Source organism: Papaver somniferum, unplaced genomic scaffold, assembly GCF_003573695.1.
Source record: "Papaver somniferum cultivar HN1 unplaced genomic scaffold, ASM357369v1 unplaced-scaffold_133, whole genome shotgun sequence".
In the NCBI taxonomy this organism is placed as follows: domain Eukaryota; kingdom Viridiplantae; phylum Streptophyta; class Magnoliopsida; order Ranunculales; family Papaveraceae; genus Papaver; species Papaver somniferum.
This window is the reverse complement of record NW_020622492.1, coordinates 10,739,686-10,763,142: the sequence shown is the minus strand read 5'-3', so window position 1 is coordinate 10,763,142 and position 23,457 is coordinate 10,739,686.

Sequence of the window (23,457 nt, the reverse complement as noted above, 5' to 3'; positions counted from 1 at the left end):
AACATTCCAGTGAGATGCTCGATTCGAAGAGGTGCTACCACTTGGTAAAATATTGTTGTGGTGAATATATCCATTCATGAAGTCTTCAGTGGAATTATGTTGATGGTGGATCAACGTTCAAACTTGTATGTGGCTGAAGGCCCAGGGAGTATTTCCGAAAATGGAAAGTCACCTCCCTGGAATGATGTGATTCAGTGTTGTGAACATGTATTTCCTTTGTGCCATAGATGGATAGAGCATTTCAAATATATGTTCGACCATGAACCGCTTCTTTGACAGGTTGTTCAGAAAGAGAAAGTCTCGACTGAGAGAGGATCCATGTGCACTCCTTCAGTCCCCAGGTTAAGTTCTCTTGATTCGACCTTTTCCTTGAAGATGCGCTTCAAAATCTTGCAGTCGCTTGTTGGATGATTGACGAACCTATAAAAGAGACAATAACGAGGATTCTCCATTTCTTCTTCAGTCGACTTTTTCTTTGACATATGGAAATTTGATTGCACCATCTTGGATCCATACTTCTAGCAACTCGACCACTTTTTCAATGGGAAGAGGGAAGTCTGGGTCTGTCTGGTAATTTTGTTGACGATGAGTTGACATTTGTGCATTTTGGGTTTGATTATTCTTCATTTGAACTGGAGAAGCATGCGTGTGCTGTTGTGTCTCGGTTTTCATTTTACTTCCTTCAGCAATAACATTCATGGAAGGATGGAGGTTGAGTTTCATATTGGAAGAATACACGTTTTTCCTTATACCCTTGCAAACTTCTTTATTCTGGAATGGCTCGGACTGGCTGAGCAGAGCAGCAGTCGATCGGTCAGTTTCTTCGGCTACGATCCGAGAATGTAAATCCTCCAAAAGGGATTTATAAAATGGCATTATCCTTTTATCGTAAGAGTCTTGATTGAAGCGTGTCAAAACGGACGGATCTTCTTTAGAAATTCGTGAGAATTGTTCCGAGGTTTCACGAACGTCCAAGCTAGATTGGTGGAGCCTTTTACGCTTAGAATGAGTGTGGACTTTGTCTTCGTCGTCGCTGGTGGAGGTATGAATCTTAGAAGAGAAATTAACACCAGTGGTAACATATGAAGGATTTCCAACAACATTATTTTTAGAGAGATCATATGTTGGTTCACTTGATAACTGATTTGTAAGAACTTTCAAAAGGGAGAACACCTCGTTCTGTATCTTGACAATTTCCGTTTTATTTGTTACTACATAATTTAGGATTTTCATCAGATCAGCAATGGTGGTTGAGCTTTGAGTGTTCATAGCCTCTGTGGAATTTTGGCCATACCAACCAAGTTTAGTAGTAATTGCAAGAAAATCGCCAGTACTTGGACCTCCCCATAATCGACCATCTTTGATGAAATTGTGAGTTGCAACCGAGAGAATGATCTCCCATTGTGGTCTCCAATCTGTAGATGGGGAAAAACGATTTGCTGGTTTTTACGGAATTGAGGAGACGACCGTATGGAGGAGACTTCTTGAACCGAGCGAAATGTTTAACCTCACACAGATGCATTGAAAGAAGGGAGTGCTTTAAGTTCGAGAGATAAACCTGTAGGACTCCGGCCTAAACCAAGACAATGGCCGTTGCAGAGTCAATTCGGTCACAAGAGAGGATGGGTCGATCTGTAGGAGTGAAGCTGAGAAATGTGTGAGATCAATGGTGATCGATATTGTGGGTGTGTTTTGTATTCTGCGTGAAGAAGTAAGATAAGTTCTGATTGATTGAATTTGCTCTGTTGAGATTAATTGCTCAGATGTTGAGTTCTTAACCTCTTGTTGTCTGTTTGACGAGAGATTCCCCTGTCCTTTCAATCATGACTCAGAGACTTATTTATATTGCCAGAATTGTAAACACCTTGATCCCATGAAGTGTGACAGTTGCTGGAGTCAAAGAGTGGGGAAGTGGGAAATCGTGTCAAAACCAGTTTCTTATCGTGCGGAGACTTGGTTAATTTTCCACCCACTACTTTACTAACTCCTCCAACTGATTGCACGACTTTCTCACATTATCATCGTGTGTATGAACACAATTATCGTAGACCGACAGACCAAAACCCTAGTTAATATCCCCCATATGACATGATTGACATCTCGTGATTGTGGAGTCAGTTACTGACTTTATGGGACGATAAGTCCTTATATTGTTGAGTCGTGATTTGCAAATGTTCCGAGACTCACGAATTGAACATGTCTGTTGAGACAAAGGTATAATTATGTTGATTGTTGAGGTGAGCAAATATTGCTCGTATGAGAAAATGTTGCTCGTTTGATAAACTGTTGAATATTGATAGTCAATATTCATGGACTGAGCAAGTATTGCTCATCTGAGAAAATATTCCCCATCTGATGAATTATTGAATATTGATAGTCGAACCAATATTCATGGACTGAGCAAATGTTGTTCATTTGATGAATGATTGAATATTGATACTTGAACCAATATTCATGGACTGAGCAAATGTTGCTCATTTGATGAATTATTGAATATTGATAGTTGAACCGATATTCATGGTCTGAGAAAATGTTGCACATTTGATGAATTATTGAATATTGATAGTTGAACCAATATTCGTGGTCTGAGCAAATATTGCTCATCTGAGCAAATGTTGCTCATTTGATGAATTATTGGTAGCAGGACCAAATAAAATATTAATTTAAGATATTGGCAACTAGGCCGAGCATAATGATAAAAGTGTTGATCATGGGATTAACTTAAAATTATTGGTGTTTGAATCTGCTCAGGATTATGTTTCTGCAGAGCTCTGGATTCGAAACCCTAATTTTTGATTAATTGATGATTTATTGAAAATCAACCACAGAGTGAAGGAGGGACTAGCTACATGGGATGACGGGTCGACCATGTAACGCCCAGATGCTCAAATAAGTAAAATACCAAAGTCTCCTGAAGACCAGTTGGTGAAAAGATGACTAAATGCTGGTTTAATCATTTATTAAAATAATGCTCGTGTGAGCATTAGGTAGTAAAACCTGGTTATGGAGAGATGAGGGACCGACCAAGGGGTCATGGTACCGGCTCTTGGTGGTCGTGGGACCAACTGATGGTCGTTTGAGCAAACTCCCAGTTGTTTGAGAAGAGTTTGGACCCAATATGAGCAATTGAGCAAAATAGGTCAAAATTATTAAAACATGTGGGACCGGAAATTTGCAAGCCCTGGGCCGGCCTTGGTCGGTCAAGGAGACATGCCCGCGTCACCATAATGTCTGTGTCACAGTCCTGAGAGTTCCGATATTTTCTGGTGTGTGTTTGAGCAACATTTTGAGAAAATATGAAGAAATCATGGATTTTGACTGAAATCTGGAAAACTTCATGAGATGAAGGAATAAATAATAAAATAATGAAGGAATCATGAAGTGTGGGACCGTCTATGGCCAAGGCATGGCCGTTCGGCCAAAGAGCCCGGTCCCAAGGCACTTTTCCTAATTTATAATATTTTTCATGATTTTAGGAAAATATCATAAAATCAAGGAGTTTGTTGAAACAAGGGAATTTCTTGAAATCAATGAGTTTCCATGAGATGAGAGAAATATAAAAAATAATAATAATAAAATAAGAGGCGCGTGGGAGGCCCTGCGAGTTTTCCTAATTTTATATTATTTTTCATGAATTCAAGGAGTTTTTTCATGAAAAGAAGGATATTTGCTCAAATGAAGAGATTCTCATGAGATCAAGGAAAATAATAAAATATGATAAAGTATAAAATTTGGCGTGGAGATGGCCACGACATGACCGGCCGGCCGGTGGGCCCAGTCCCCTATCGCCTTGATTAAAATTTTATTATTTATTATTTTCTTCTTATTTTGCATAGGTTCATCGTTCCTTCGTATTTTGGAATGCTTGTTCGTGCTTTCAGGTGCTCGCTTGTGCATTATTGCTGAGTATACTTGCACCATTTTGGTCAGGGCTTACTCGATAGCGGCTGAAATTCCCGTTCGTTGAATATTTATTACTAACCCATGGAATTCTGCTGGGAAAACCATGAATTGAAGTAATGAAAAAGTATGAAAAACATGGAATGTTTCCAAATATTCAGTTAATGAATTTAAGGATTATAGATAATTAATTATCGCTCTATACTAGCAGGCATGTTGTCTAGGAGCATTAATTATTTGGGAGTTGAGCGATATGAGCTTGTTGAAGCGTCATATTTATTACGTATAGTCAGGGAAAACGTTGTTGCATCCTGAAGACGTTATCGCTCTATACTAGAAGAAAAGCTGTCTAGGAGCCGTCCAATCATTAAGATTCTATACACATGTCTTTTATATAGTCAGGGAAAACATTATTACATCCTGAAGACGTTATCGCTCTATATTAGCAGGCAAGCTGTCTAGGAGCCGTCCAATCGTTCGATTCTATATAAAAGTGATTACTGAAAATGCTCATTATTCATGAAATATGTCGTTGCCTCAGTTGAGAGACTGCATATTCATGTATGCTCTGAGATAAGTATACTCAGTCAAAGACTCTTATGGCATGAGCTTTCATGCTTCGATAAGAGACATGAGCCTCAATAGGCATCTGATTGCTGGATCAGGAATATGTAAGATTATGGTTTTACGATTTTATCCTTTGTCGAAAATCCACCATCTACACCGGTATATGTTTTATTTTTACATGCATTTTAAATCTCAAATTTGCTTTGAAGTTTTCCCTTGAAGATGTTCATATGCCATATATTTTTGTAGGGTAGAAGGTGCTACCTTTTTGACCAGCTGTCTAAGGGAAACGTCCTTGCTAGAGGCAGAGCTTTTCTAGTTAGCAGGAAAACAACAATTACATGGAAAGGATGGGGTGGAGGTTGATTGCCACAAAATCCTGATTGAGGAAGTAATAGAACCGAATTTCTGTCTACCCGTACGATTTGATGGTATGGAAACATTAGGACAAACTCTTGGAAAAGAGATTCCTTGGCCAAAGTATGGTGTTAAACTTACTGAGCCTGCTAAAAAGGTTAGTTGCTTGGCTTGTTTGATTTGTAAGCCGAGTATACATAAACCAGTCTATCTAGTTCGTATTAATTTTGAAGGATATATGAGACACAAAGATGATATCAATTACATGAATCACTGATCCAAGTGTAAATTAGAGAGCCTGGAAAAACAGAAATATTTGTAATTTTCAAAAGTAACTAACTCTTTTAATATTATGTAGAACCCTACCAGTAATTCACAGCCAACTACTTCTCTAAGGAAGTCTCTTGCACGTAGCAACCCTTCTGATGGATCTAAGAAGCAGTCTCCTAATATCATGCAGAACTCTACCAGTAATTCCCAACCAAATCCTTCAGTATCTCTAAAGAAGTCGTGCACATCTACGACAGAACCTCTGGCTAAGAAATCTATGGAGTATGTTTTTTTTTTAGTTATAAATCTATATTGCTAATTCTAGAGTCTTCTCTTTATAAGATGTTCATATGCCATATATTTCTGTAGGAAGCAAAATACGAATTTTGGCATGGATCTAGGGAAAACGTCATTGCTAGAGGCAGTATTTTACCTACGGTGCCTAACCAGAAAATACATGGAAAATATCTTCATAGTAACTGTTATGCTGTCAATATTCTTGAGTTTATCGAGCCATTATTCGTGTTAACGGAACCAAGTGGTGACTTTAAGACAATGTACGAAGATGAAGAAAGTTTTTTGGCATGGCCGAAAGATACATGTACCATCTCTAGTGAGAAGGTTAGTTTCTTAGCTCTTTTGCTTTGTTAATCAAGTATATATATATATATATTGTTTTATGTAAATCGTTTATGTACGAGACAGAAATATATTACAACTAAATGTAACATGAATGCCAGTGTAAATTAGAAAATTGATCTACTGAATAAAGATATTTGGTTACAGATTTTATTATGGGCGTCAGTTGTGAAAAATGGTGCTTCCTTCAGTAAAGTTGGCTTTATTACATTGTTGGAAAATGACTTTTGTCTGTCTCTTGTTGAGAATTCACATGACAGACGAATTCGCCTTGGATTTAGAATATATATATGATACATTTAATCTCTTGCTGCAGGAAACTCCATGGCATGGAAAACCTCATAAGCAACCAGAACCAGTTTTAAATTCTGAGAAGAAATTGGACAGTGACCTAAGAACAACTAGCAGCCTAGCAGATGATAAACAGAATAAGTAGCACCTAGCAGTCAATCCACATTCGGGGAGTCACGCAGCCTCTGAAAAGCTTCCTCAGAAAACTAAGAAGGCGCAGAGAAAGTCATATGTACAAAGTGTGGATCAGGCATACCAACTTCCAGATGAGAAACATAGGAAGACAAGGTTTGGCGCGTCGAGAATGTTACAACCTGATCTATTGCATGCAGAGACACCACCATCAAAAAAGTTGAAGAAAAACTGATGATTTTTGGCTCTTTAATATTTTGTTTTGCAAACTGTCAGACCAAAGCTCAACATTTTTTACTGTGTAACTAATAATATAATATGAATTTTTGGCATATATGAATTTCATATTTAACCACAAATTATAAAGTATATAATAGAATTTGGATAGTGCCAGGTTGATGTTTTAGATGCGTCATATCTGAACGGCTTAGATCCGTCACACGCGTAATACACACGTTTCGAGATTAATTGGCGTGGCTAAATATAACATAAAGACACATTAAGCATATATAAGTTGGCATGGATAAATATCACATGTAGCCACGCTAAATGGCGTGTCTATAGGATATCCAAACGGCTGACAACGTTACATGTGGACGGTGTAGGATGCATCTAATTTGACGGTCAATACTGCATCATCTTACAAGAGATTCAACGGTTCCTAATACAACCACTTGGATGAAGGTAATTGTAATTTGGCATGGCTAAACATCACATATAGCCATGATGTATGGCGCGTCTATAGGATCTCCAATTAACGGCTCACAACTTTACATGTGGACGGTATAGGATGCATCTAATTTGACGGTCAATATTGCATCATCTTAAAAGAGATTCAACGGTTCCTAATACAGCCACGTGGATGAAGGTAATTGTAAAATTGGCATGGTTAAACATCACATATAGCCACGCTTTATGGCGTGTCTATAGGATGTCCAATGAACGGCTCACAACATTACATGTGGATGGTATTAAACGGCTCCTAATACAGCCACGTGGATGAAGGTAATTAAAATTGGCATGGATAAAACATAACATATAGCCACTTTAAACCTATATGGGGCGTGTCTATAGGATATCCAACAAACGGCTCACAACATTACATGTGGATGGTATTCAACGGTTCCTAATACAGCCACGTGGATGAAGGTAATTGAAATTGGCGTGGATAAAACATAACATATAGCCACGTTAAACCTATATGGGGCGTGTCTATAGGATATCCAATGAACGGCTCACAATATTACATGTATATGGTAATCAACGGTTCCTAATACAACCACGTGGATGAAGGTAAGTGAAATTGGCGTGGCTAAAACATAACATATAGCCACGTTAAACCTATATGGTGTGTCTATCAGATAACCAATGGCTACGCCAAAAAGCAATGTGCGTGTCTAAAATGAACCAAATAGACACGCCTAAAGAAATTTGCGTGTCTATAGTGAACCAAATATCCATGCCAAAATCAATTTGCGTGTCTACAGTGAACCAAATAGCCATGCCAAAACAATAAATCGAGTGTGTACAGGGTACCAATACTTAAGTTTTTGGGACACTATATAGCAACGCCTATATGGCTCTGGCGTGTCTATTTCATGCAGAAATAGACACGCAAGGCAGGCGTGGCTATAAGCTACCTGAAACCATGTTGTCATACCTAAAACAACGCGAGCAGAAACCATGCCAAGTCCAAACCAAATTGGCGTGTCAAAACCCTTATGGACACGCCAATTTGGTGTGGCCAAAGGTTCGGTTGTACTAGTACAAGAGGCACTCACTGAGAATGTATCCAAGAAGAATAAAACCCTTTACAAACCCCCACCACTATATGTTTCAAACAATTACTTTCAAAGAAACACTACGTCTCCAGTCACAAGTCCAAAAACCTTCACAAAAAAAATTTCACCCTCTACTGCAAGTTCTTCACCACACATCAAAAAACTATCCTATGCAGATATGAGGAAGCGCAGATAGAAGGGTCTTTGTTATAACTGTGATGAAGTGTTTCAGGCAGGACACAAGTGCATCAAACAACGGATATATATGCTAGCAGCTGATGATGAAGAATCAACACAGTTTGGAGAAGATTCTCCTATTGACACTCCATTATCTCCCATTGATGATGAGGAAGTTGAAATTTCAGTACATACTCTAGTTGGCAATGTTTCCCACAACACCATTCGGATAGAAGGTGCAGCTAAGAAGCAGTCATTGACTATTCTTATTGACAATGGAAGCACAGACAACTTCAAATATCTCGCAGCAGCAACAAGATGTGGTGGATCTGTAGTTCCGACAAAATGGCCAGTGATGCTAAGTGCCCATCCTTTAATTGGCAGAAGCAAGGGAACAACTTCCAGTTTGATATGCATCTCTTAACTTTAGGAGGTTGTGACATGGCTCTGGGAGTGGACTGGATGATAGGGATGAGTCCAATGATTTTCGAATTCAACAAGCTTACTGTGGAGTTCATCAAAGAAGGACATAACATCAAGCTTCAAGGTAATACACCTACAAATCAACTTTCTATGATGACTGGCAAAGCTTTACATAAGTGGCTCAAGAAAAACAAAAATGGACTGGTAGGTAGGCTTTTTGATATTACTGCTTGTGAAGAACAAACCATAACACCTACACCCATTTTATCCTTACTACAAAAATATGATTCTGTTTTTCAAGAACCAAAAACACTACCCCCATCTAGGGAACATGATCACCATATTCCTTTAAAACCACTCATTACACCACCAAATCAAAGGCCCTATCGAATTCCCTATATTCAAAAGGAGGTAGTTGAGCAGCTAGTGCAAGAGATGCTAAAATATGGAGTGATACAACCTAGTAGAATCCCTTTTTCCTCTTCAATACTGCTTGTTAAGAAGAAAGATGGAAGTTGGCGGTTCTGCATAGATTACAGAAAGTTGAATGAAGCTACTGTTAAGGACAAATACCCTATTCCCATTATTGAAGAACTATCAGATGAGATGTTTGGTTCAAAGGTGTTCTCTAAGATAGATTTAAGGGAAGGGTATCAGCAAATTTGAGTTTTTCCTCCTGCTACATACAATGCCGCCTTTAAGACACATCAAGGGCATTATGAGTTCATGGTAATGCCATTTGGCTTAACCAATTGTAGATGGTGGATTTTCGACGAAGGATAAAATCGTAAAACTATAATTGTACATGCTCCTGATCCATCAATCAAATGAGTATTGAGGCTCATGTCTCTCATCGAAGCATGAAAGCTCATGCCGCAAGAATCTCTGACTGAGAATACTGTCTCTCAGAGTATATGCAGATGTGTAGTCTCTCAGCTGAGGCAACGTCATATCTCATGAATACTGAGCAATTTCAGTAATTACTTCTATATAAAATCGAAACATTGCACGACTCCTAGACAGCATGCCTGCTAGTATAGAGAAATAAGGTCTTTAGGATGTAAAATATTTTCCCTGACTATATAAAGAAAATATGACGCTTCAACAAGCTCGTATTACTCAACTCTCAGATAATTAATGCTCCTAGACAGCATGCCTGCTAGTATAGATCCATCAATTAATTATTTCTAATCCTTAAATTCATTAACTGAATATTCGGAAACATTCTACATTCTTCATAATATTTCATTACTTAAATTTGTGGTTCTTCCCAGCAGAATTCCATGGGTTAGTGATAAATTTTCCACGTACGGGCATCTGAGCCGCTATCAAGTAAGCCCCGACCAAAATGGTACAAGTGTACTCAACAACAATGCACTAACGAGCACCTGAATGCACGAATGAGCATTCCAAAATACGAAGGAACGTTGAACCTATGCAAAATAGAAAGAAAAATAATAAATAATAGAATATTAGCTAGGGCGCTAGGGGACTGGACCCACCGTCCGGCTGGTCATGTCGTGGCCAGTCCCACGCCCAAATTCTATATTTTATCATATTTTATTACTTTCCTTGATCTCATGAAAATCCCTTCATTTGAACAAATATCCTTCGTTTTAAGAAAACTCCTCAGTTTCATGGTGTTTCCTTCACATCAAAGAAATAATATAAAATTGGGAAAGGTGTCGTGGGACCGTGTCTATGATGGCCGGCTATGCCTTAGTTATGGTCAGGTCTCACACCTCATGATTCCTCATTATTTTATTATTATTTCCTTAATCTCATGAAAACTCCTTAATTTCATGATATTTCCTTCAAATCATGAAAATAATATAAAATTAGAGAAGACTCGCGGGACCACGCCCTAGCCGGCCGACAATGCCCTAACCGTGGTCGGTCCCACATGCCCCTTATTTTATTATTGTTAATTATAATTGTTTCCTTCATCTCATGGAAACTTCTTCACTTTAAGGAAAACTCCCTTATTTCAACAAACTCTTTGATTTCATGATATTTCCCTAAAATCATGAAAATAATATAAAATTAGGAAAAGTGCCATGGGACCGGGCTTATTGGTCGGCCGGCCATGCCTTGGCCATAACCGGTCCTAAACTTCATGATTCCTTATTTTATTATTATTATTATTTCCTTCATCTTATGAAGTTTCCTAATTTTGAGCAAAAACCTTGATTTCTTCATATTTTCTCAAATGATTGCTCAAATGCACGCCAGAAAATACCAAAATTCTCAGGACTGAGGCATGAGCACTTTGGTGACATGAGCATATTATCTTGATCGACCAGGGTTGTCTCTTTGTCCAGCAAGAGGCTGGTCCCTCACATTTTCATCATTTGACCTAATTTGTTCATATTAGGTTCAATCCCTTCCAAGCAATTTGGAATTTCATCAAATGATCATCAGTCGGTCCCATGACCAACCAGTTCTGGTTTCATGATCCCTTGGCCGGTCCTTCATCTCTTCATAATTTATTAGGGTTTATCACCTAAGGTTCAGACGAACATTATTTTAATGAATGACTAAACCAGCATTTAATCATCTTTTCACCAACTGGACTTCAAGAGGCTTTGGTATTTTGCTCACTAGAGTATCTGGGCGTTACATGGTCGACTCATCATCCCATGTATCCGGTCCCTCCTTCACTTCTTGGTCGATTTTCAATAAATCATCAATTCATCACCAATTGATCAAAATTCGAATCCAAGGCTCTGCAAAACATAATTCTGAGAAGATTCAAACGCTAATAATTTTACGTTGATCCTGTGATCAACATTTTAATTATCATACTCGGTTCAGTTGCCAGCATTTTAAATTAAAATTTTATTTGGTCCTGTTACCAATAGTTCATCAAACGAGCAACATTCGCTCAAGTGAGCAATATTTTCTCAGACTAAAGAATATTGGTTCAACTATTAATATTCAACAATTCATCAAGTGAACAATATTTGTTCATCTTAACTATCAACATTTATTGGACAATTATACCTACGTCTCAACAGACACGTTCAATTCATGAGTCTTAGAACATTTGCAAATCACGTTCGACTCAGCAATACAAAGACTCATTTTCCCATAAAGTCAGCAACTGACTAACTAAATACACGTCTGCCTTGCAGACTCCAAAATCACGAGACATCAATCGTGTCACATGGGGGATATTAACTAGGGTTTTGGTCTGGCGGTCTACGGCACGTGTGTTCATACACACGATGAAAATGTGAGCAAGTCGTGCAATCAGTTGGAGGAGTTAGCAAAGTCGTGGATGGAAAATCAACCAAGTCTCCGCACGATGAGCAACTGGTTTTAAAACTATTTCCACTTCCCCACTCTTTGACTCCAGCAACTGTCACACTTCATGGGATCAAGGCGTTTACAATTCTAGCAATATAAATAAGTCTCTAAATCATGATTGAAGGACAAGACAATCTATCGTCAACAGACAACAAGAGATTAAGAAATCGACATTTGAGAAATTACTCTCAATAGAGCAAAATTCAATCAATCATAACTTATCTTATTTCTTCACGCAGAATACACAACACACCTACAATCTTCGATCACCATTGATCTCACACATTTCTCAGCTTCTATAGATCGATCCATCCTCTCTTGTGACCGAATTGAATCTGGAACGGCCATTGTCTTGGTTTAGGCCGGAGTCCTACTGATTGATCTCTCAAACTTAAAGCACTCCCTTCTTGTAGTGCATTTGTGTAAGGTTAAGCATTTCGCTCGGTTCAAGGAGTCTCCTCCGCAAGGTCGTCTCCACAATTCCGTAAAAAACAGAAAATCGTTTTTCTCCATTTACAGATTGGTGACCATAGTGGGAGATCATTCTCTCGGTTGCAATCTTAGTTCTCACAAAGATGGTCGGTCTTAGGTCTACTTCAGAATCTCCAGATTCTCACCAGAGTCTTTCAAATAGCAACACTCCTCATTCTTGTTCGAACGACTCTGGTAACGTTCATCATTCTTACTTCACTAATCCTTTTCTCTCTACTGATGCATTCGATAGAGAGATCCCGTCATTGGTAGAATTGGAACGGAGGCAAGGAGTATTGGTTGGAAACATCAATCGGTTGAAAGAAGCGATTGATAACCTCTTCACCTGTATGGTGGAATTGACAAGGATTTTAGGAGAAGAAATGGCGGAACGTCCAAACTCTACTGATGCTCCTCAAACCAACAGTTTAACTACTTACGAGAAGCCAGTGGATCAGGAAGTTACACACCTGATTGAAAATCTATGTGACATCCTGCACTTCTACAGAGACCAACGTACGAGCACGTTCGTTTCACTCAATCAAATATCCTCTGACATGCAGCTAACTCCGTCGTCTCTAGCAGTTGAGGAAGCATCCATGGTGCCTGAACATTCGATCAACAATATTACCTTTGTATAAGAAGACCGTATGGCAGATGAAGGACATAACCGAGCCTTGTACGTGATTGGTTTTATCAAAGACTCTGAATTCAAGAGAGATCTTGTTGATACAGGAGCTTCTACAAATATTATTCCTATGAAAGACTCTTAAGGCGGCCAAGATCCCACAGAGTAAAATTATCCGCCATCCCATCTTGATGACTGGTTTTGAAAGAAGCCGGAGCCATACATATGGATATGCATATGTAGACCTGAAAGTAGGACCTATTCAATCAAAGGTCAAATTTCACGTGATTGAGCAAGAACCTGATTATCACATGATACTCGGATGACCGTGGATCCATGATAACAAGGTGGTTCCCTCGACGTACCATCAATGCATGAAGGCTCTGCTCAACAACGAGATTGTTCGCATCGGGGCTTCATCATCTTCTTATGCTCCCGTCTATGATGCTGAATTCCTTGAATCTCAAAAAAAGCATCCCCGCACATCCAAGCAAGATTTACAGTACTCTATCCCCAAGATGGAAGTCCCTTGAAGAAATTTCTGACAAGCCATCATCCAAAAGTGCTAAATCGATCAAGTCATCTGCTACACCGATTAAGCGCCGTAAGGATCAGGTCTCAACTCCGGGATCTAATTTCATAGCCAGTCATGATGCGGAGGGGAGGATCATTTACCGCCGACGCAAAGATTAGCAATTAACAAGGGAGAACAATGAAAAGTCTCCCCGCCCTGAAGAATCATGTCAGAGCGATCCATCACTCGATGAAGAGATTAAAGATGGTCCACGACAATTGCAAGACGACACTGATTCCACCACTGATGATCTCGAAACAATCAACATCTGGACGGAGGATAATCCAAGGCCAATTTTAATTAGTTCCACGCTGTCACCGGAGGAACGAACGGAACTGATAAATCTGTTGAAAGAGTAACATGATGTCTTCGCTTGGACGTACGAAGAAATGCCTGGTCTAGACGATAAATTATTCACTCATCATCTGCACATCACTTCTGGATCCAAAGCTGTCAAACAACCGCCTAGGCAGTTCAGACACGAAGTCGAGGAGAAAATCAAAGTCGAGATTCAGAAAATACTAGCATCAGGATTCATCAAGCCTATTCCACATCCAACATGGCTGGAAAACGTTGTTTCGGTCAAGAAGAAAAATGGTCAAATCAGATGATGTGTTGATTTCAGGAATCTGAATAAATGTTGTCTGGAGGATGATTTTCCCTTACCCAACATTGATATGCTCGTTGATGCAACCAGAGGTCACGGTATGTTCTCATTCATGGATGGTTACAGTGGATACAACCAGATCAAGATGTACGAGCATGATGCTAACAAGACCGCATTCCATACTCCCATTGGGAATTTTCACTACACTGTGATCCCCTTTGGATTAAAGAATGCAGGTGCTACTTATCAACATGCTATGACTGCCATATTCCATGACATGATGCACAAGCAAGTAGAAGATTATGTTGATGATGTGGTGGTGAAGTCGAAGACTCGAGCCTCCCACGTGGGAGTTCTGAGACAAGTTTTTGAAAGATGCAGAGAATACAAATTAAAAGATGAATCCTCTGAAGTGTGCTTTTGGTGTTTCTTCCGGAAAATTTCTAGGATTCCTGGTCACTGCAGAAGGAATCAAAGTCGATCCAGAAAAGACGAAAGCTATTACTACCATGCCTCCTCCATGCACTGTGAAAGAACTCCAGAGTTTGATGGGCAAGGTGAATTATATTCGACGTTTCATTTCTGGATTGGCTCAACTCATTGCTTCGTTCACCCCTCTGCTGAAAAAAGGATCAAGTTTTACATGGGCAACCGTCCAACAAGAAGCATTCCAGAAAATACAGAAGATACTGTTATCACCTTCTGTCATGAAATATCCAGTGCAAGGACGGCCACTAATACTTTACACAGATTCCAGTGATGTTGTTATCGGAGCACATCTTGCTCAAGAAGACGAAGAATGTATCGAACGTCCGATCTACTACTTCAGCCGTACGATGAGAGACGCTCAACTCTGATACCCAAAATCCTAAAGAGCATGTCTAGCATTGGTGCATGTAATCCAGAAATTCAGGCACTACTTGCTATCCAACAGAGTCGTTCTCGTTTCCAAGGCCGACCCTATAAAGATTTTACTATCAAAGCCAGCCTTGATAGAGAGACCAGCAAAGTGGCTACTTCAGATGTCAGAATTTGACATAGCTTGTGTACCACCTAAAGCAATCAAAGGTCAATCAATTGCATACTTGCTTGCTGCTTTTCTAGGAGAATATGCAACAATGTTACATGAAGATGTGCCCGACGAGTTTCCAGAGGTCTTAGTTATCAAAGAAGAGACGTGGCTTTTATACTTTGACGGATCCGTCACCCCTAGAAACGACACTGGAAGAGCGGGCGTAGTGCTAGTATCTCCATCTTGGGAAGTCTTCTCACACTCGTTCAAGTTGGATTTCCATTGCACCAATAATTCAGCAGAATATGAAGCTTTCTTACTAGGTTTGTCCCTGGACAAGCAAGCAGGAGCAACACACCTTGAGATAAGGGGAGATTCAAAACTACTGGTCAATAAAATGAATGGATCATACTCTCTCAAAGAAATCATGCTCGCCCCATTCAGTACTGAAGCGTAGCGGATATTAACTCATTTTGCTGATGCACCAATTTTCCATACTGGACAAACTAACAACAGGCATGCTGACTGCCTGGAAACTCTTGCTTCCAAGATACAATTCAAAGGAGCATAGAAAACAATCATAGTACAGAGGCGTGATGTGTCATCTACCTGGATTGCTCAAGTTGAAGACATTCAAGCAAACGATTGGCGAGCACCTATTATTCATGAACTGGGCAGTTCTCTTTCATATGGGAAAGTCAGTCTCAAGGAATTAAAGAATTATTTCTTGCTTCATGGAGCGTTATACTATCGAAATCCTGATGGGTCTTTATCACGATGCCTCGGAAACGACGAAGCGGACGAACAACTCAAACGCATACATGAAGAAATCTGCGGACAGACGTTGTTAGTAACATTTTACAGAAAGCTTCAAAGGATGGGATACTATTGGCCTTCCATGGAGACTCAATCAAGAATTCTGCAAAGATCTTGTCCTAATTGTCAGACGCCTCCTCATCACTTAGAATCTTTGATAGTCCATCACACTGGGGACTGGAGGGAACCTTACATCAAGTACTTCGGGATAATAAATTGCCGTTGGAAAAGAAAGAAACAATCAAACTCATTCAGAGAGCTAAAAGGTTTGTCTTTCTTGATGGAATCTTATAGCGCAAAAGCTTTGGTGGGAACTGACTGAGATGCTTAGCAGAGCGTAAAATCCCAACAATTTTAAAAGAAATGCACGATGGAGAACATCAAGGAAAAAGGAAATTATTTCTCCAAATTCATGAGAAATATTATTGGCCAACCATGGAAGAAGACACAGCTGCATGCGTTCAGAGGTGTCATCAATGCCAAGTCCATGGTAATCTCATCCACACTCCTTGTCTCTCATTAAATTATGTGAATATTCCATGGACTTTCTATAGATTGGGACTGGATATCATCAGGAAAATCAATCCATCATCTCTGAAGCAACATGAATACATCATCACTGCAACTGAGTATTTCACCAAATGGGTTGAAGTTATTCCTCTTCGAAGCACCACTGGAGTCACGATTGCAGCCTTCATCAAATAATATATAATATGTAGATTCGGTATTCCTAAACACATTGTCACCGATAATGGAACTCATTTTGCCAACAATAACGTGACAGAATTGCTCGATGAATACGGTATTAAACAAGTTTTCTCCACACCGTACTATCCCCAAGGAAACGGACAAGCAGAGAGCACCAACAAAACTTTGATCTGAATTCTCATCCGAAAAATTCATGATAATCCTCGAACGTGGCATGAACATTGCCTATGGATTTATGGGCCTATCGAACCGCACCAAGGAGCTCGATCGGAACTTCACCATACTCTCTCATCTATGGAGTCGACGCCATACTCCCAGCAGAAATCAAAATTCCTTCAGCAAGGATTGCAACAGCTAGTGGAGTACAATGAGATGAAGCCGAAGTATCCAACTCAAGAATTGCTGAAATGGACATGCTTGAGTTGAGGAGGGCTAAGGTGGAAAAATACGTGGAAGCATACAAACAAAGGATCTCCAGAGCTTACAACAAAATGGTATGACCCCGAACATTCCAAGTAGGAGATTTGGTATTAAAGACAACAAAATACATTCAACAAGATATGTATGTTCCCAAGTTCTCTCCGAAATGGGAAGGACCATATGTAGTCATCAAGGCAGTATCCAGTGGATATTACAAGATCTTAGCTATTGATGGAGGAGTGGAAGGAAATATAATCAACGGTAAATGGCTCAAAGCATATTATGCATGATCCGTAAGAAACAATTACCTTTTCATCATTTCAAGCATTTTTCAAAATGTAATTTATATTCCTCCAAAGAGCGTGAAAAATGCTCCTTTGTTCATTAAACATTTTATAAATGAATAAAATTCCTTCATCCATGATCAATTACTCTACCTAAATAAAAAGCCTAAACCTATTCGAAAACAACAATCATAAATGCTCATCTAGAGCACACCGTCCAATAACAAATAATTCTTACCGGACATCATCTTTAACTTCGTTCACAAGTTTTCATTTCTTATCCTCAAATCTTCAATTGCTTTGTCAACCCTCACTGATTCCAAAGCTAGTGCTCTCTCTTCCTCCATGATAGCAGTCGACGAGGAAATCATGTTAGAAACAATGACAGCCCTATCAATCTTGATAATCTCGGTACGACGACGAATCCATCCTACATTGAACTTCAAGAGATCACATTTCGAGATCATATCATTCCGTCTGTAAAGCTCTTTATTCTTGACATACCGCAAGTTCTTCTTGTCCATATCATCAATGATGGGTAAAATCCGGCAACCATGGTCAAGAGAGTTGGAAGGAACCCCTCCATACTTCCATGGTGGCAACGTGTCCATATTTTCTCCAGATTTTGGTGTACAGCGGCGCATGACACTTGGGAAGATGAAGCCGCCAATAAGTTGATTATCTGTGCAAACATTTTCCATAGGTATGTCAAAAGTAAGTCCAGCAGTTGGATACTCATGGTCAAGGACCTCGACATCAGCATCTACAAGATTAATCGAATCGTCATAAACATGATCATCATCAATTGCTACTGATGTCTGTCTTTTCTTCTTCCCGTCCTCAACAACATGAACATCAGCCTAAAAATATAACATTCAGAGTTAATAGATATTTTAATAAACATTCATTCAAGTAAATCTTTATCAAAACTCACAGATGTTCCAGCACCCGCACAGGCAGACTTGAAACGAGCAGGAATATTGATGGTGCGTTTAGGTCTTGAGTTATGTGGGGAAGAAGAAAAATATTGATCACCCTGGTTCCTCTGCAACAAATAATTTCTTTAGTCATCCATTGATTAAACGAAAGAAAGAACAAAAAGGATACCTCATACCAGATTGGATTTCTTGGCTCCCCACTGTAATGGAGAGGCATGAGGAGATGAACTACTGTCTGACATGTCGACGGAGGTATGATGATTAAAATTTCCTCTGTATGATGAAACTAACTCATAAATGGAGGAAATATTCGCATAGATGATAGACTCAAAGTCTTGAAGATGATAAACTCAAAATCCTGAAGATATATACTATATACGGTGGAAACTTATCTTCTGCGAATAGTCAATTCAGTTGCGAGTTTTACTGAAACCCTGAGTTTCAAACAAGATCGATACTGGAGACGCGGAGGAAAATAACGTACTGGGGACTGATAATGACCAAAGCTGGACATTTTCAGAGAATAGCCACACGGATTTGTGCACGTCACACGTGGCACATTCTAGTATTTTCACAGATGGAAATCACCAGGGGAAGCCGAAGGGGATCATGATGGATTTTTGCACATGAACATTGGTCCATTTCATCTAATTCAATCAGAAGGAATCAATATTAATAAAAGGGTTTCTCATTCAAAAAGAGAATCCTAATTCTGAAGTGAAGTTGTTCAAATAATCAAAGAGATGTCTACTAAGAAAATAAAAGAAAAACATTCAAATGTTCAAACGAGGTTATGAGCAAGACTAATCGTCAGAGTCCTCTGATTCGTCATCATCATCACCATCCTATGAAGATTCCTCGTCAGACTCTTTCTCAGAATCACTGTCTGAAATAGAGAATTCTTCCTCGACGAGATCGCCATGTATTGCATCCAGTAGTCTTCTTCGTCACGTTCAGCCTGGAGATCAGCCTTAACCTGTCGCTCAATCTCCCTGTGCGGTGTATATGGCCTACTTTTACGTTCTATAGGCTCCCATACAGGTTCCTCTTCTTTAGCATCTGATTCTGAGGCTACACCATAAGGACGGGATCGGAGTCTCTCCTCAGCTTCTAGTGTTTTTCGCCGAATTCTACGTCTCTTCTCTCGATACTCAGCAATTATCTCCTCCCTGGATTTCCTCTTCAAGAGCTCATCACGAGCAGCTTTTAGCTTGTCGAGGGGCATGCTATTTATCACCTTCTTAGCATGAACCGTATTGGCACGCGCTTTGGCCGCAGAAGTCCTGGAATCCTCCTCAGAAGAGCCAGAAGAATAATCATTGCTGCAAGACGCCATTGTTTGGAACCAGAGACACAGAATCATGGATGTGTCAATATCAATTTCACAACGAAATAGTAATTCTTAACTCTTACCTTTTTACGATTCCACTAACAATAGTGATTGTAATGCAAGATTTAACACTCCAAAACTTGCTCGTTTCTTCGAATCTACAAAAGACGAACAAAACTCAGATTTTCATAAAATCATGAACACTTCTACTGTGTGAACATTAACCACTGAATTATGAAAACTAAGCAATATCTAATCATAAATAATTGTTTACCTTTAAACGTTGTTCAAGGTCAGGCTTTGATTTTCAAAAACAAATATATACATTCATATATATATAAAACGTGAATTATTCACGTAAATTTTTTTTTTATTATTTTAATGTGAGTAAAACTCACGTAAAAAAAAAATCATCCGTGAACATATCACGGTTTTATAAAAAAAAAGTTGTGGATATTCCACGGTTTTATCAAAAAAAAATCTTTTCCTTCATACAATCATCCCTCTTTGAAACGAGGGTTTATTTCGATTTTGTGAAAACTCACAAGTTTTGGTTTCCATGAAAGCTCATAAACAAAATTTTATCACTAGACACAAGTCTATATAAAAAAAAATCTCTTCTAAGTCAGGGATTATTACTAGTTTTCTAAACTAACGATCGAACGAACATACATTTTTCAAACAAAGGTTTTCTACAAAACTCACGTTTATATATGCACATGTATATATATAAGTTTTACATGAACAACTCATGAAACATAAAACCCAAAAAAAATATTTCGCTTACCTGGTCGGTGCTGGCCGGAATATGGTCGGACGGCCGGCGATAACAGCTCCGGAAAAAAATTTCTCCTGTACTCGGACGTGAGGATGATGAAGGGAGGAAGGTGGTGGTCGGTCGTGTGGAGGAGAAACAAAAAAAGGAAATTAATTCCTTTTATATCAAATTTTGTTTCCAAAATCTAATTTCACAAGGATTTCCTTCTTGGTCCCGACCCGTGGGTCCTAAATCGACCAAGGTTCCATCACCATATCAGCGGTGCTACACCACATTACGATCGTTAGACGATGCTCAATCATGCCACTGGGATCTTCGTCCAAGCCATGGTTTGCTCGCGCAATCGAAAATCCGGTAACATCTTACATTACAACTAAGTTCAATTACTTATTTCGTTTATAACTTGAAAATCACCATCCAGTGCTGACTGAGGAACATGACTGTCCCTCACTAAGCATGGGACTTAATGTAGATGGTGGATTTTCTACAAAGGCTAAAATCGTAAAACCATAATTGTACATGCTCCCGATCCAGCAATCAGATGAGTATTGAGGCTCATGTCTCTCATCGAAGCATGAAAGCTCATGCCACAAGAATCTGTGACTGAGAATACTGTCTCTCAGAGTATATGCAGATGTGTAGTCTCTCAGCTAAGGCAACGACATATCTCATGAATACTGAGCAATTTCAGTAATTACTTCTATATAGAATCGAAATATTGGACGGCTCCTAGACAACTTGCCTGCTAATATAGAGAAATAACATCTTCAGGATGTAAAAATTTTCCCTGACTATATAAAGGAAATATGACGCTTCAACAAGCTAATATTACTCAACTCTCAGATAATTAATGCTCCTAGACAGCATGCCTACTAGTATATAACCATAAATTAATTATTACTAATCCTTAAATTCATTAACTGAATATTCGGAAACATTCTACGTTCTTCATAATATTTCATTACTTCAATTCGTAGTTCTTCCCAGCAGATCTCCATGGATTGGTGATAAATATTCAACATACGGGCATCTGAGCCGCCACCGAGTAAGCCCCGACCAAAATGGTGCAAGTGTACTCAACAACAATGCACTAACGAGCACCTGAATGCACGAACGAGCATTCCAAAATACGAAGGAACGATGAACCTATGCAAAATAGGAAGAAAAATAATAAATAATAAAATATTAGCTAGGGCAACAGGGACTGGACACACCGGTCGCCGGTCATGCCGTGGCCAGTCCCACGCCCAATTCTATATTTATCATATTTTATTACTTTCCTTGATCTCATGAAAATCCCTTCATTTGAACAAATATCCTTCATTTTAAGGAAACTCCTCAGTTTCATGGTGTTTCCTTCACATCAAGGAAATAATATAAAATTGGGAAAGGTGTCGTGGGACCGTGTCTACTAGCCCGCCGGGTATGCCCTAGCTGTAGCCGGTCCCACACCTCGTGATTTCTCATTATTTTATTATTATTTCCTTAATCTCATGAAAACTCCTTAATTTCATGATATTTCCTTCAAATCATGAAAATAATATAAAATTAGGGAAGACTCGCGGGATTGGGCCCTAGCCAGTCGACAATGCCCTAGTCGTGGCCGGTCCCACACGCCCCTTATTTTATTATTGTTAATTATCATTGTTTCCTTCATCTCATGGAAACTCCTTCACTTTAAGGAAAACTCCCTTATTTCAACAAACTCCTTGATTTCATTATATTTCCCTAAAATCATTAAAATAATATAAAATTAGGAAAAGTGCCATGGGACCAGGCTTATTGGCCGGCCGGCCATGCATTGGCCATAACCGGTCCCACACTTCATGATTCCTTATTTTATTATTATTATTTCCTTCATCTTATGAAGTTTCCTCAGTTTGAGCAAAAACCTTGATTTCTTCATATTTTCTCAAATGATTGCTCAAATGCACGCCAGAAAATATCAAAATTATCAGGACTGAGGCACGAGCACTTTGGTAACATGATCATATTATTTTGACCGACCAGGGTTGGCTCTTTGTCTTGCAAGAGGCCGGTTCCACACATTTTCATCATTTGACCTAATTTTTTCATATTAGGTTCAATCCCTTCCAAGCAATTTGGAATTTCATCAAATGATCATCAGTCGGTCCCATGACCAACCAGGGCTGGTTTCATGATCCCTTGGTCGGTCCTTCATCTCTTCATAATTTATTAGGTTTTATCACCTAAGGTTCAGACGAACATTATTTTAATGAATGATTAAACCAACATTTAATCATCTTTTCACCAACTGGTCTTCAAGAGACTTTGGTATTTTTCTCACTAGAGCATCTGGGCGTTACATGGTCGACTCATCATCCCATGTAGCCAGCCCCTCCTTCACTCCGTGGTTGATTTTCAATAAATCATCAATTGATCAAAATTAGGGTTTCGAATCCAAAGCTCTGCAAAACATAATTTTGAGCAGATTCAAACGCTAATAATTTTACGTTGATCCTGTGATCAACATTTTAATTATCATACTTGGTTCAGTTGCCAGTATTTTAAATTAATATTTTATTTGCATGTTACCAATAGTTCATCAAACGAGCAACATTCGCTCAAGTGAGCAATATTTGCTCAGACTAAAGAATATTTGTTCAACTATTAATATTCAACAATTCATCAAGTGAACAATATTTTTGCATCTTAACTATCAACATTTATTCGACAATTATACCTTTGTCTCCACAGACACGTTCAATTCATGAGTCTTAGAAAATTTGCAAATCACGTTCGACTCAGGAATACAAGGATTCATCGTCCCATAAAGTCAGAAACTGAATAACTAAATACACGTCTGCCTTGCAGACTCCACAATCACGAGACACTAATTGTGTCACATGGGGGATATTAACTAGGGTTTTGGTCTGGCGGTCTACGGGACGTGTGTTCATACACACGATGATAATGTGAGCAAGTCGTGCAATCAGTTGGAGGAGTTAGCAAAGTAATGGATGGAAAATCAACCAAGTCACTGCACGATGAGCAACTGGTTTTAACACAATTTCCACTTACCCA